The sequence below is a fragment of the Nyctereutes procyonoides genome, unplaced genomic scaffold (genome assembly GCF_905146905.1).
Source record: "Nyctereutes procyonoides isolate TBG_1078 unplaced genomic scaffold, NYPRO_anot_genome, whole genome shotgun sequence".
NCBI lineage: Eukaryota > Metazoa > Chordata > Mammalia > Carnivora > Canidae > Nyctereutes > Nyctereutes procyonoides.
In genome coordinates, this window is record NW_026575125.1 from 50,540,301 (window position 1) to 50,556,388 (window position 16,088).

A 16,088-nucleotide genomic window follows, 5' to 3' on the forward strand; every position below is an offset into this window, starting at 1 on the left:
ATCCCGGGTCTCCAGGATCGCGCCCTGGGCCACAGGCAGGCGCCAAACCGCTGCGCCACCCAGGGATCCCTGATTTTGTCTTGTTTTATTTTTCATCTCTTCCCCATGATCCTCTGTTTTGTTTCTTAAATTCCACATATGAATGAGATCATATGATAATTGTCTTTCTCTGATTGACTTATTTCACTTTGCATCCTCTAGTCCATCCACATTGTTGCAAATGGCAAGATTTCATTTTTTTGGTGGCTGAGTAGTATTCCATTGTGTATATATATATATATATATATATACCACCTTTTCATTATCCATTCATCTGTCTATGGACATCTGGGTTCTTTTCTATAGTTTGGCTATTGTGGACATGGTTACTATAAGCATTGGGCTGCAAGTGCCCCTTCGGATCATTACATTTGTACCTTTGGGGTAAATACCCCAGGTGTGCAATTGCTAGGTCATAACATAGCTCTATTTTCAAATTTGAGGAACATCCATACTGTTTTCCAGAGCGGTTGCACCAGCTTGCGATCCCACCAATGGTGTATGAGGTTTCCCCTTTCTCTCTATCCTCACCAACATCTGTCATTTCCCAACTTGTTAATTTTAGTCATTATGACTGGTGTGAGGTGGTATCTCATTGTGGTTTTGATTTGTATTTTCCTTTGACAGTGGGTTAAGCATCTGCCTTTGGCTCAGACCATAATCTCAGGGTCCTGGGATGGAGTCCTCTGTCGTTTTCCCTGCTCACTAGGGAGTCTGCTTCTCCCTCTGCCCCTTCCCCCACTCATTCTCTCTCTCTCTCTCATTATTTCTCTCAAATAAATAAAATCTTAAAAAATGTGTTGAATCTATTTTTGTGTATGGTATAAGAAAGCAGTTCAGTTTCTTTCTGTTGCATATTGCTATCCAGTTTCCTCAACACCATTTGTTGAAAACACAGACTTTTTCCCATTGGATATTCCTTCCTGCTTCATCAAAGATTAATTAACCAATAGTTGTGGGTTTCTTTCTGGGTTGCCTATTCTGTTCTATTGATCTATATATCTATTTTTGTGCCAATACCATTCTGCTTTAATTATTACAGCTTTGTAATATAACTTGAAGTTTGGAATTGTGATGCCTCCAGCTTTGCTTTTCTTTTTCACGATTGCTTTGGATATTTGAAGTCTTTTGTGGTTCCATACAAATTTTAGAATTGTTTGTTCTAAAAAAAAAAAGAATTGTTTGTTCTAGTTCTGTGAAAAATGTTGTTGGCATTTTGAAAGGGATTGCATTAAATGTACAGATTGTTTTGAGTAGTATAGACATTTTAACAATATTTGTTCTTCCAATCCATAAGCATGGAATGTCTTTCCATTTCTTCATGTTGTCTTGAATTTCTTTCATTGTTTTTTTTATTCATTTATTTTTTTTTTTACATTTTTCAGAGTACAGGTCTGTTAGATCTATTCCTAAGCATCTTAATATTGTTGATATAGTTGTAAATGGTATTATTTTCTTAATTTCTCTTTCTACTATTTCATTATTGGTTGATAGAAAATGTAACAGATTTCTGTACATTGATTTTGCATCCTGCTACTTATTGACTTTATCAGTTCTAGCAGTTTTTTGGTGGAGTTTTTCAGATTTTCTGTATATAGTATCATGTCACCTGCAAATAGTGAAAGCTTTAATTCTTCCTTGCTGATTTGGATGCCTTTTATGTCTTCATTTTCTGATTGTTTGTGGCTAGGACTTCTAATACTATGAACAATAACAATGGTGAGAGTGAATATCCCTGTCTTGTTCCTGACCATAGAGGAAAATTTCTCAATTTTTCCCCATTGAGGATGATATTAGCTGTGAGTTTTTCATAAATGGCCTTTATTATGTAGAGTTAGTTCCCTCTAAGCCTACTTTGTTGAGAATTTTTATCATGAATGGATGTTATCAAATGCTTTTACTGCCTTTATTGAAATGATCATATAGTTTCTTTCTATTATTGATGTGACGTATCATGTTGATCAATTTGCAAATATTGAATCACCCTTGCAACCTACAAATAATCACACTTGATTGTGGTGAATGATTTTTAACATATTGTTGGATATTTTTGCTAGTATTTTGCTGAGGATTTTGCATCTATGTTCATCAGGGATATTGGTCTGTAGTGTTCTCTCTCTCCGTAGTTCTCTTTCTTAATGGTGTTTTTACCTAGTTTTGGTATCAGGTTAATTCTGGCCTCATAGAATGAATTTGGAAGTTTTCCTTACAATTCTATTTTTTGAAATTGTTTGAGAAGAATAGATATTAACTCTTCATTAAATGTTTGGTAGAATTTGCCTGTGAAGCCATCTGCTCCTGGACTTTTGTTTGTTTGTTGGGAAACAAAACTTTTTTTTTTAAATTACTAATTCAATATTTTTGCTGGTTATTGATCTGTCCTAGTTTTCTTTTTTCTTTTTCCCATTTCAGTTTTGGTAGTTTATACATTTCTAGAAATTTATCTATTTCTTCCAGGTTGTCCAATTTGTTGGCATATAGTTTTTCATAATCTTCTCTTAGAATTGTTTGTATATCTGTGGTGTTGGTTGTTATTCCTTTTTTTCTCATTTGTGATTTTATTTTTGAAAAGTCCTTTCTCTTTTCTTTTTGATCCATTTAGCTAGAGGTTTATCAGTTTTATTGATCTTTTCAATGAAGTAGCTCCTGGTTTCATTGATCTGTTCTACAGTTTTGTTTGTTTTTGTTTTTAGTTTCTATAACATTTATTTCTGCTGTAATCTTATTTCCTTTTTTCTGTTGGCATTAGTCTTCATTTGTTGTTCTTTTTTCTAGCTCCTTTAAGTGTAAAGTTAGATCATTTATTTGAGTAGCTTGTTCTTGCTTCTTGAGGTTGGACCCTATTGCTATATACTTCCCTCTTAAGTTCACATTTGCTGTATTGTAAAGGTTCGGACCATTATGTTTTCATTTTAATTTGTTTCCATGTACATTTTTAAATTTCTTTGATTTCCTGGTTGATCCATTCATTGTTTAGTAGCATGTCATTTAACCTCTATGTATTTGTGGTCTTTCCAAATTTTTTGTCATGGTTGAAGTCTAGTTTCATAGAGTTGTGGTCAGAAAAGTTGCATGCTATGATTTTAGTCTTTTTGTATTTATTGAGGCCTGTTTTGTGACCTAATATGTGATCTATCTTGGAGAATGTTCCATAGGCACTTGAAAAGAATGTGTTTTCTGATCTTTTAGGATTGAATGCTTTGAATATATCTGTTAAGACTATGTGTTCTGGTGTGTCGTAGAAAGCAATTGTTTGCTTATTTATTTTGCTTAGATGATCTTTCCATTATTTTGAGTGAGGTGTTAATGTCTCTTATTATTATTGTGTTATTACGGATTAGTTACTTTATGTTTGTTATTGTTTTGTGTATTTGAGTAGTCTCCTATTGAGTGCATAAATACCTACAATTATTGTGTCTTCTTGTTGGATTTTCCTCTTTATTATTATATAGTGTTCTTCATTTCTTGTTACAGTGTTTGTTTTAAGGTTTATTCTGTTGGATATAAATGTTGCAAAAGAAGCTAGGTTTCTTTTGACATTCATTTGTATGATAATGATTTTCCAATCCCCTCACTCTCAGTTTTCACTTGTCAAAGACAAGGTCTAAAAAAGGTCTAAAATGAGTCTCTTGCAGGCAATATATAGATGGGTCTCATTTTTAAAATCCATTCTGATACTCTATATCTTTTTATATTTATCTATTTACAGTCAATGTATTTATTGGTATATATTTATTACCATTTTGTTACTTGTTTTGTGGTTGTTTCTGAAGATTTTCTTTTATTTTTTCTTGTCTTCCTCTATGATTTTCTTTAGTGATATATTTGGATTTCTCTCTCTTTATTCTTTGCATATTTATTAGTGGTTTTTAATATTTGGTTAATATTAGGTTTATATATAACCTCTTCTGCAAATATCAGGCTATATTAAGTTGATGGTTGTTTAAGTTTGAACCCATTCTTTTCTCCTCTCCTCCCCACATTTCGGGTATATGTTATTATATTTTATATCCTTTCTTGATGAGTTCTTTGAGAGATTTTTAAAATAGAAATATTAATTTTTACTGCTTTTATGTTTCTTATCTTTATACTGTCAATTTTGGTCTCTCCCTTCCACTCAAAGACTTCCCTTTAACATTTCTTGTAGAGCTACTTTAGTGGTCATGAACTCCTTAGTTTTTGTTTATCTGGGAAACATTTCTCCTTGTATTCTGAATAATAGCCTTGCTAGATAGTGTTCTTGGCTGCAGGTTTTTCCCATTCAGCATGCTGAATATATAATACCACTTTCTTCTGGCTTGCAAAGTTTCTGCTGAACAATCTACTGCTAGCCTTATGGGGTTTCACTTGTATATTACTGTCTTATTTTTCTTGCTCCTTTTAAAATTTTTTCTTTATCATTATATTTTGCTAATTTAATTAGAATATGATTGGTGTGGATCTGCTTTTGTTAATATTGATGGGAGTTATTTGTGTTTCCTGTATCTGGATGTCTCTTTCCTTTCCTACATTATAGATATTTTCATCTAATAGTTCCTGAAATAAACTTTTTGGCCCCTTTCTTCTGGAACTTCTATAATACAAATGTTTGATGGAGTTTCTGACATCCCTAAGTCTATTCTCATGTTGTTTAATTCTTTCTCTCTTTTGTTTAGCTTGATTACTTTCCATTATTTTGTCTTCTACATCATTAATTCATTCCCCTACTTCTTCCAACCTGCTGGTCCTTCCATCAAATATGTTTCTCATTTCATTTATGGAGCCCTATATCTCTATGTTATTCCTCATCTCTGATAAGGATCTCACTCATGTCTTCTACTCTTCTCAATTCCAGTGAGTATGGTTATGATCATTGTTTTAAATATTCCATCAGGCATGTTACTTTTATCTGTTTCACTTAGATCTCTGGCCATGCCTTGTCCTGTTCTATCATTTGGGATAATTTTTTCTGTTTTCTGATTTTATCTAAGTCTTTGTGCCTGTTTTCTCTGTGTTAGGAACATCACCTACATCTCTTGTACCTGAGTGTAATGACCTTATGAAGAACAGGTCTTGTAGTGTCCTGCCACATATTGTCTCCTTTTCCTCAGGATCTGTTGCTTCCAGAATGTCTTCAAAGTGTGCTGAATGTGCTCTGGTATTTTGTCCTGGCTGTTTTATCCTTCAGACCAGGTGTCAACAGAGGCTCTCTTTGCCTGTTGTGGGCAGTGTTTGGTCCCTGCCCTGAATGTAGTGCATCTTAACTAGATGTGCTCTGGTCTGTTTGTGAAATGAGACCTGTTGCTACCACCACTGGACCCAAGGCTCCGCAAAACTCCCATGTCAGGGGATGAGTGTGAGCAGGGCTTTAGGACAGTCTTCTGGGGAAGGGAGCCTGTCATGCTGGGACTGAGGCAAGCATGACTAGGAAGCAGTGTTTGTGGCGGTGGGTCTTGGTGTAAGCAAGTTAGGTAGCAAGTGTCAGTGCTGCACTGGTTCCAGTAGATGGCTCTGTGCTTATGCTGTGGAATTGGGGAGGGAAATGGAGCCTGCTTGTTTCTTTGCTCCCAGAGAGGTTTCTCTGTGAACATTGCTTGTACGGGACAGTTCTGAAATGAGCAAATAACCTCCCCACTCTGTTCCCCAGGCACTCTTCAGATTGCTGTTTCCACATTATATGTCTATGATTGTTTGCCTGCCTTCTTTCCAAGAGCAGTACAATGCCTGCTAGGCTGTATTCCAGTCAAGCTCTCTGACCTCTAAAACTCTAGGCTTTAAGCTCTGCTGGCTGCCAGACATCGTAAAATTTGGCCCCTCTTATTTTCCAAGCCAAATGATATGGGGATGAGGTTTCCCTGATTCTCATATGTGCTAGTCTGTCTCTTGCCCTTCTCCATGACTAAGGCTCCCTCTCCACTATAGCGGCCATGATCTGCTTCTGTCCCAAAGCACATCTCCATACTTCCTAACTTCTTTGATGTGGCCTTTTCTCTAGCTTTAGTTGTGGAGTTTCTTTAGCCAGTCTTATGGTCAATTTTTGAGATATTTAGGATGATTCAATAATTGTCTAGTTGTATTCACGGGTCAAGGAGAGCCTAGGATCCTTCTATTCTGCTGCCATCTTCAATCCCTCAGGCAGCAAGCTTATTTCAAATTTAAGCCACCAGTGAGAAGTTCCTTATATGTATTTGGGTTTGGCAGGAGATGTATGAGCTGACCATGAAGGCTAAAGAGCTTCAGTTCCTACAAATGGGTAATTCTCTAGTAAGCAGACACTGACAGCTAGCATTACATGTCTCCTTTAATCAGATTTAAGTTCAAATGTTACTTCTTCAGAAAGTCCTTCTCTGACCATTGTAGCTAAAATGTCCCTCAACATTCACCAATGACTCACTATGTTATTCTTTATCCCATTACTCTATTTTGGTTTCTTCATCATTTGAAAATATGTGAGGTATTTGTCTATGGAATCAGTTTCTGTGTCCTGCCTCATTTATCACTGTATTTTCGACTCCTAAAATAGTGCTCAACACATAATAGGTGTTCATTAAACATTTTTCGAAACTCAGAATGAAATAACCAGTCCAATAGAGGTAAGTGTGAAAAACCGTTTCCCACTTTTTCTCAGAAGAGAAAGAAAAGCTCAAGTTCAATTTTGACAGTGATTAAACAATTGAGTTTAGTGACAGAGGTACAAGTTTATATTTGCATTTCTATTTCTTTCAACTTTAGCCAGTAAAGTTGCTTATATATTGCTTATAGTGAGCAGACATTTTCTATCTTAAGTTTCTTTTGAACCAGAACAATTACCAAAGGAGCTCCTGTGCTAATCTAGGATTACCTCTATGTATGCAAGAAGAAATTGTTATCTTCTGTCTATAGCTAAATCTGTAGACTACATATTAGCATAATCCTGATAACAATGTTTCTCAAGGAAGGTCTAAGGACCACTAACATCAGAATCATTTATCCAAAGTGCATATTTCTGGGCCTCATTCTAGAACCATCAAATCATAACTAGAGGAAAACCAAGAACCTGAATTTTAAACAAGTTCTTCTAGTGATTCTTGTCAAGAACTGTAAGATTTTACTCTACTGTAAGTTACCAAGTTAGCTTATCATGGTTTTGTGGATGCTGACAGAACACATGAAATTCCTGTGTCAGAAACAGGAGTTTATTGTTATTATTGTTATTATTATTATGTAGTTATTATTATCACTCAGCAATACCTGCAGCCAGAATATCAGCATGTATGTCAGTTTCCCATACCTTAATTCTCACAGGATGGTATAAGAAGGACCGAGTGATGCAAGAACATAGTTGTGTTACAAAAGAGAACACCAAGCTTAGGGAACCTAATATTTTTTATAATGGGTAATAAGTAATGCCTGATCTTAATTCTAGAAGGAGAGATTTTCTTTATTATATGTGACAGGAAAAAAAACCTTGTCATTTGTTCTGGAAGGGGATACAATCACTGTGTTAACACCCTTAGAAAGAATGTCTGGAGCACAAGCAGTCAGTCAGTGCCTCTATTTACAAGACATGTCTAGATCTATGGAAAATTTTTTTCTAATAATTCTGATGGCCACTCAAGTTTGGGAATCAATGCCCCAAAAAGACTCAGCCATATCTACAGAGCTACCTTCATACACTCAAGCCTATTAGGCCTGTCAAATATTCTACCTTTCTCCACTCCTCCCAGCTTGACCCAGCCCCTATTCCCTAACCATGCTTCCTTAGGTCATGCTGTTCTCTTCAAGGTCACCCTTGGCTCTAAAAAATAAACCCATAAGCTGGCTTTGAGACACTGGAAGCTCCCACTAAAGGATTTGTTTGAAGAAATAGGAGAGTATCTGGAAGGAAAACATAACAGGGAAAATAAGAGCATAAACATTTATTTGTTAATTAAACAGCTATTTATTGAGCACCTACTGTGTCCTAGAACTGTGGTAGGCACTGGAGATTATTAAGATTCATTCATGACTTGGCAGTGGCCACTGCACAGACCAGGCATCACTAGCTTGCCAGCCTTGCTCTGCTTCCTCTGCAACCATGTCTGACAAACCCAATATGGCTGAGATTGAGAAAGTTGAAATTGAAGATGACAGAAATGTAAGAGAAAAATCCACTGCCTTCAAAAGAAACAACTGAACAGGAGAAGCAAGCAGGTGAATCCTAATGAGGCATGCACTGCCTATATGCACTGTACATTCCACAAGCATTGCCTTCTTATTTTACTTCTTTAGCTGTTGAATTTTGCAAAATGCAAAGATGCTGAATCAAGTTTAAATGACTGCTTCTCCTTTTCACATTGAAGGGTCAAGAACTACTGACAATGCAAGCCATACCTTCTGTCTCATCTACCTGTCTGGCTGGCAGAGAAGGAAAAGAACTTGCATGTTGGTGAAGGAAGAAGCTGGGTGGGATGACAGTGAAATCTAGAGTAAAAACCAAGATGGTTCATGGTGTTCTGCAGGCTGTAAAATGTAGTTTAATCAGAGTGTCATTTTTTTGTTAGAATGATTTTAATTATTAGAATGCACAATTTTTAAAATGTGCAAATAAAAAGTTTTAAAACCTGAAGAAAAAGATTCATTCATTCAACACATATTTTGGGAATGCCTATTATGTGCCAGATACAAGTTAGAATAAACTTAAAAAAATAAAAATACTGCATTCTCCTCAAGAAAGTTAATAAAGGAGGCTGCTGTATAAAACATAATTGTGCAAAAAATTGTGCAATGGTGTGATAAATGCTACAATAGAAGGAATGTACAAGGTGCATGGGTGACACTGAGAATGGAATAGCCAATTCTGCTTAAAGAAGGTAAAAGAGAGAAAAAAAAGGTAAAAGAGGGCATGTGTGGTAGGGAAGGGAAGGCTTCACCACAGAGAGGATGATTGTACTGAGTCTTAAAGCGAATGTAAGAGTCTTTCATGTGCACAGGGGGTTCTAATCAGAAGGAAGAACATGGACAAATAGCACAGAGGCATAGAACAGAATGGTGTGGTTAGGAAAGTTGAAGTAGTTTGGTATGGGTGGAGTTTGAGGTGTGAAGTGAAAAATGAAAAGGTGACAGTTGTGTGGTAAACAGGGCCTGGATATTGTAGGGCCTTATCTACTGTACTGAGAAGGCTGGGTGTATCCTGGAGGCAATGAGTGCTCATTGAAGGGCAAACCAGGTTTTGCAAAATTAGATTTGTACTTTAGCAAAAATAGCAGAAGAAAAAAATATAAATGGGAGTTTACCAAGTAGACTTAGTAGGGTATAGTGAGAGTGGTCCATGGAGAGAACAGCATGTGAAAAGGGACAGAGGTGTAAAAGAATATGGTTAGTCCAGGGAACAGCAAGTTCAGAAAGTTCATGTACGGGTGGTAATCAGACAGTGATAAGGCTACAAAGATCATTAGAATATCAGACAATGAAGGGACTTGTGGGGGGGGCAATATTGTGAGATAGTTTTGTTTTTGTTTTTGTTTTTTTGGGAGGTGGTTTAAGAGCATGAACTTTGGATCCACATTGCTAGCCCTTGAATCCCATTTCTTCAGCTTACTAGCAGTGTGACTTTAGGAAAATTATGGATCTTCCTTACCTCAGTTTTCTCATATGTAAAATGAAGATAATTACAACTACCTCAAAGGTTTGAAGATTAAATCACTCAATATGTAAAAATCAATTAGAAAGTTCTTAGCATTAAGGAAATATATAGATGTCAGCTGCTTTTAGACATATCAATATTAATAAGTTTGAAATTTTTTTGGCAATTGGGAAGTCTCTGATGGCCTTTGAATGGAGACGGTATACACAAAGTAGTGTTTTGGGAACACTGACTCAGTAGCGGTATGGGAAGGATACCCTGCATGGGAAAGAAATTAGAGGCATGCAGCCTTGTTCAGATGATGTTGCAGAAATCCAGGAGAAACATGAAGTTTGACAAAATGCAATGACAATAAGATGGAGAAGGGACACCCATGAGAAAAATCTTGAGGCAAATTGACAGAACTTGGAAAGAGTTGGGTAAAGAGAGTGAAGAAAAGGAAGGCTCATATACAGTTAGGGATCCCAGGTTAGTTCCATGTTTGAGTGTGCCATGCCAACTCTTCCTAACTTATGTTCTCTCTTCCTAGTTCTGGTTGCAGTGACTGCCTAACTCTGTCATGCTTCCTTGCTTTCCCGAATGTGCTGTTCTTCTCCAGACTGAGGCCCTCTAGCACAAAAGAGGAGTTAAAAAAACACCATCTGAAATTTCCTGGGAAAGTTGATAGAATAATGTTGACCTACAGACTCTTACTCAATCTCTTATCACTGCTGCCAAATACCTAATAAAATGAAAAAAGATAAATCATGATTTTAAAAAACACTAACAATTTCAGCAGCAATAAACAAACTTCAAAAAATGAGTAAAACTTCAAAATGTAAATTTCCAAAAGTGGCAGCCAAGGAAGAAAACTGAACATCTTGGGATCCCTCGGTGGCACAGCGGTTTGGCACCTGCCTTTGGCCCAGGGCGTGATCCTGGAGACCCAGGATCGAATCCCACGTCGGGCTCCTGGTGCATGGAGCCAGCTTCTCCCTCTGCCTATGTCTCTGCCTCTCTCCCTCTCTCTCTCTGTGACTATCATAAATAAATAAAAATTTAAAAAAAAATCACCCTTATTAAAGTATAATTTACATATGAAAACATTCAAATTAAAAAAAAAAAAGAAAAGAAAACTGAAGATCTTGGGACAGTGCTAAAATATTCCTAGCTGTTCCAACCCCCAGAAACTGCATTTAGGTTTTTCCCTAAAAGCAAGTCGACAAAATCTTGTAAGTCATCACTAAACCCCACCAATTTGGCGAGTAATCAACAGTATTTTGAAATGGGCAGATGAAAGAGTTGAGGAACACAGCATTTGAGGGAAAGTCCAGAACATACCTTCAGGAACTTCTGCATGTTACTGTAGGATTTCAGCCAAGGAAGAGGGTACTATCAGAGTTTGCCATTCTCTAGAGGTTCCCTTCTTCCCTATATCTTAAGAGTGTTGAGCCAAAGCTTTGGGAGTGGAATATACTCCTGGCAGGTTAAATGGGCCATGTATAGACATTTAATAAAACATCAGAAGATAAAGGTCAGAGTCCAGGCCCCTCAGCAAGAAAGGCACAACTTTAGCTGAGTTTCCCCTTCCCATAATTTACCTGAAGGGTACAGAATAATGGACAGAACATTCTGCTTCCAAACAAGATCTTGGAAAAGTATGTGAAAAGGTCCTAGATACACTGGGAGGGTTGTCATGGAAGACTCAATCAAATTATATCAAAGCAAATAGAAGCCCTGGCAAAATCATGAAAGTACAAGCAAGGGAAAAGAAATGACATGGCTACCATGCCAATATACCACTACAACAAAGGAAGAAAAGGGAAGAAATATAGCATGCAAACAAGAGATTAAATCCATATGGAGTAGCAATTGCAGTCTTGGGCATTTATCCCAGAGAAATGAAAACATATTCACACAAAGACCTGTGCGCAAATGTTCCATAGTAGTTTTCTTCATATAGCTCCAAAGTAGAACAACCCAGATGTACTTCAATGGGCAAATGGTTAAACAAACTATGGTAGACCCCTGCTATGAAATACTACTTAACAATAAAAGGAACAAACTGTTGGTATACACAATAACTCGGATAGATCTGCAGGTAATCATGTTAAATGAAAAAACCCAATCCTTAAAGGTCACATATATATAATTCCATTTATAAAACATTCTCAAAATTACAAAGTTATAGAAATGGAGACTAAATTAGTGGTTTCCAGAAGTTAGGGATAATGAAGGTCAGGAGGGAGAGTGTGGTTATAAAAAGGCAACACAAGGGATCCTTATGACGTTGGAACTGTTCTATATCCTGACTATGGTGGTGCATACACAAACTTACACATGCAATAAATTGCATAAAGGTATACACACACAAATGAATATAAGTAAAAATGGGGAAATCTGAATAAAATGGACTAATCGTATCAATGTCAATATCCTGGTTGTGATTTGTACTGTAAGATACAAAATGTTACCTTTGGGATAAACCGCTAAAGAGTGCACAGGATCTCCCTGTATTATTTCTTACAAGTGCATGTGAAACTACAATGAGTTCCATAAAAAGTTCAATTAAAATAAAAACACATGGAAGAAAACATAACCAAGAAACAAAAAATTCTGAGTATTTTGCATGTTAGAACTCAATAAAACAGGAGCTTCAAACTCAGTGGGGAGTCTGCTTGAGATTCTCTCTCTCCTTCTCCCTCTGCCCCTACCCCTACTTGTGCTCTCTCTCTCTAAAAAACAAATAAATCTTTAAAAAAGAAACATAGTAAGAGAGAAAACAATACTACTTTATAACTAATAAATTAATTAGAAACAATGTAGCTCAAAATAGCCATACCTAAAAATAGAATCACTGATATGAAAGGAAGTATTGTGATAATCATAGTGAATCAAAGCTAAAGGACAAAGGGATTAATTCACTTATAGGATAAAAGTCATAGAAAATGAAGACAATCTGGGAAGCCCCGGTGGCCCAGCCGTTTAGCGCCATCTTCGGCCCGGGGCCTGATCCTAGAGACCTGGAATCCAGTCCCATGCTGGGATCCCTGCATGGAGCCTGCTTCTCCCTCTGCCTGTGTCTCTGCCTCTCTCTCTCTCTCTCTCTCTCTCTCTCTGTCTCTCATGAATAAATACTTAAATCTTAAAAAAGAAAGAAAGACAATGAAGAAAATCTAACTAGGTGGGCCAGGGTTCCTAATTTCTATGCTGAATTAAAGAAATGTACAGAAAAGGTATTTAGGAATATAATAGAGAATAATTTCTCTGAAATAATAGAAGAACCAAATCTGTAGACAGAAAAGACATACTGTGCTCCAGGAAAGAAGGAAAGAAAGAAGGAAGGAAGAAAAGAAAGAAAGAAAGAAAGAAAGAAAGAAAGAAAGAAAGAAAGAATTGATTGAACATCAAGGATAAAGAAATGATTCTTCAGCTGTATAGACAGAAAAAAGCAAGATATTTATATAAAGGAAAAATCAGCCTGGCTTCAGACTTCACAGTGATATTCAATACCAAAAAACAATAAAGTAGGCCTATAAAATGTTGAAAGAAACTTTGAGACTCAAAGATATCATACCCAGCCAACTACCTTTTCAAATAAAAAGGCAACATGTAGAACTCAGGGAATGCAGCACTCACAAAACCTTCTACAAAATCTAGCCAACCAAGAAAAAAAATGAAATTTAAAAAATTAGGCAACAGATAAACCATGATAGAAGAACACAGGTGGAGCATTGAATTCATTTAAGTAAGTATTTATACTACATATACACCCTGTAAATAATGGAGGTAATGCTGGTGGCAAAGCAAGATGTAACAGTTAATAACATTGACAGAGTAATGATATAACTAATAAAAATCTGGAGGTTGGAGGAGAGAGATGAGAGGAGGTATAACAGTGATAATCTTATCTTCCTAGTGTGAAGTCAATATCTCTTGAGGTGAAATAATATTTATCCAAAGGTCAGCAATTCCTTTGGTTTCATTTTAGTCTTCTATTAGATTCAAGTAAAATTAGATTGAATATTTTTAATAAAACTGTCCTGCACACTATGATCCTATTTTCATACAATCATTTTTATCTGGCCATCCATCCATCTCTTTTCTGAATATGCACATAGAGAGATATCTGAAATAATGTTCACAAAATATTAACACTGATTATTTATGGACAGTAGAATTTTGGGCGAGGGATTCCTGGGTGGTGCAGCGGTTTGGCGCCTGCCTTTGGCCCAGGGCGTGATCCTGGAGACCCGGGATCGAATCCCACGTCGGCTCCCGGTGCATGGAGCCTGCTTCTCCCTCTGCCTGTGTCTCTGCCTCTCTCTCTCTCTCTGTGACTATCATAAATAAATAAAAAAATTAAAAAAAAGAACTTTGGGCGATCTGTTGCTTTTTTATTTTTATAAAAACAGTAATATTTTATTTCTCTTTCCTCAGAAGAAAGAAAACTGTATTTGTTCTTTGGTTGTATTGGAATCAAATTTTATCTGATATGGCATGACATTAATGGGCCATATCAGAATCTTGTATATCTTAAATTCATACAGAAATGTTCTTTATCATGTGAAATGACATCTGTCTATTATGAGAGAATATGCATTGATCAACTAAATACACAATTAATACCCACTGTGGGTCTGACTCTGTGCTAGGCCTTATAGGAGAAACACGGCTTCCAACCTTGAAAGAACTTTCAATTTGGTTGAAAAGACAAAATGCATATTCGGGAGAAGTTTGTCACCAAAGGTAGGTATGTTGAAGTAAGTGAAACAGCTCAACTGTTTTAAAAAAATGTGCCTATTCTAGGTATAAGAGGCACAATGATGCATAAAGCACATTCTCTATACCTGAGGGATTTATAATTCAGCTGGGGGAGAGAAAGTATAAATATATAATTTTATCATAATATGACAATAGCTAAGACACAAGTATTCCAGTAGTACAATGTGAACAAAAAAGTGAATAAAAGCCATAGCATGGGGTGCTTGGGTGGCCTTTGGCTCTCATGATCGAGTCCTGCATCAGGCTCCCTGCTTAGTGGGGAGTCTGCTTGTGCCTCTCCCTGTATGTTCTTGCTCTTTCTCTCTTTGTCAAATAAATAAATAAATAAGTAAATAAGTAAATAAATAAATAAATAAATAAATAAATAAGATCTTTTTTTTTTTAAGCCACAGTACTGAACCAGTAAAGACAGAAATTGATGAGTTGGATATGGCTTATGTTAAACTTTGCTAATGGATTTGTGCTCACTTCTACTTCTGTTTACCATGTTTTATACCATGTCATTGTAACTGATCCTTTGTTTAATATCATCTTCCAAGAAGACCATGGTTCTTTGACAGTTCAACTTGATAAACATTTGAGGCACACTGTGTGCCAAGCCCTGTATTGGAGACCCAGAAATAAAAAGTTCCTTCCTCAAAGAAGGGGGAAAAGGAGGCAACTAACATTTGTCAAAGGCCCATTTGTGCCAGGCAGTGTGCAGAAGATTTATTATATTATCTTATTTAATCTTTGCAACAACCCTATGAGATAAATAATGTTATCCTTTTACAGAAGGAGACACTGAAGCTCAGAGAAATTAAATAACTAGCTGGAAGGCATGCAACTGATTGGTGGTGGGGTAGATATTTAAATCTATATCAGTACTAATGGTAGTGCCCATCTAATGGGAAGAGCAGGCATTTATTTTATTTTTTTAAGATTTTGTTTATTTATTTGAGAGATAGAGGGCGAGTAGGGGGAGGGAGAAGCAGACTCCCTGTTGAGCAGGAAGCCCAATGTGGGGCTTGATCCCAGGACCCGGGGATCATGACCTGAGGTGAAGGCAGATACTTAACCAACTTAGCCACCCAGGTGCCCCAAGAGCAGGCATTTATAACTCATAGTGCTTTTCAAGGGTACCTGCCATAAAAGGTATTAACAGAGTACTCTGGGTGCTAGGAGGGATCCGAAAAGATTTCTCCATAGTAACTCATCTTTGAAGAATAAGGGTGAAACTGGGGCTGAGGGGTATTCTAGAAGACAGAAGAGAATGAATTTCTTAAAACAAAAACAAAAACAACTACCGTAATGTCCTTAATTATTTTACTTGAAAAATTTGAAAATTTTGAACTTCTTCACCAGGATCTGAGTAGAATAAGGAAATGTAATTTTATTAGCTGTATTAAATTCATTAAATTGCTTTGAAAATATAATTAACTACAATTATTATAAAGTTATAGGTATTTTCTTACCTCTTCACATCTCTCCTCTAAACAATAGCATCAAAGCTTGTTGCATTTTTTGCCAAAGCAAGGTCTTGAAAATACTTACTTATACCTTGACCTTCTCTGAGGATGTGGCCAGGGAATAATAATGCCATGACTGACAAAGTAGAATGAGGACTTTCTGTGCCAAGTCACCCAGACACCCATAATCCTAGCTGGGAGTTTCCTTCAGTGGCCAATCTTTCCCCACCTCTGGGTCTATAGAAAACTCCAGA

At 36.5% G+C, this 16,088-nt stretch overlaps 1 pseudogene; it reads left to right on the forward strand.

Moving 5' to 3' along the window:
- Positions 1-6,222: 6,222 nt before the first annotated feature.
- Positions 6,223-8,201, forward strand: LOC129517942 (thymosin beta-4-like; annotated as a pseudogene).
- Positions 8,202-16,088: the final 7,887 nt, after the last annotated feature.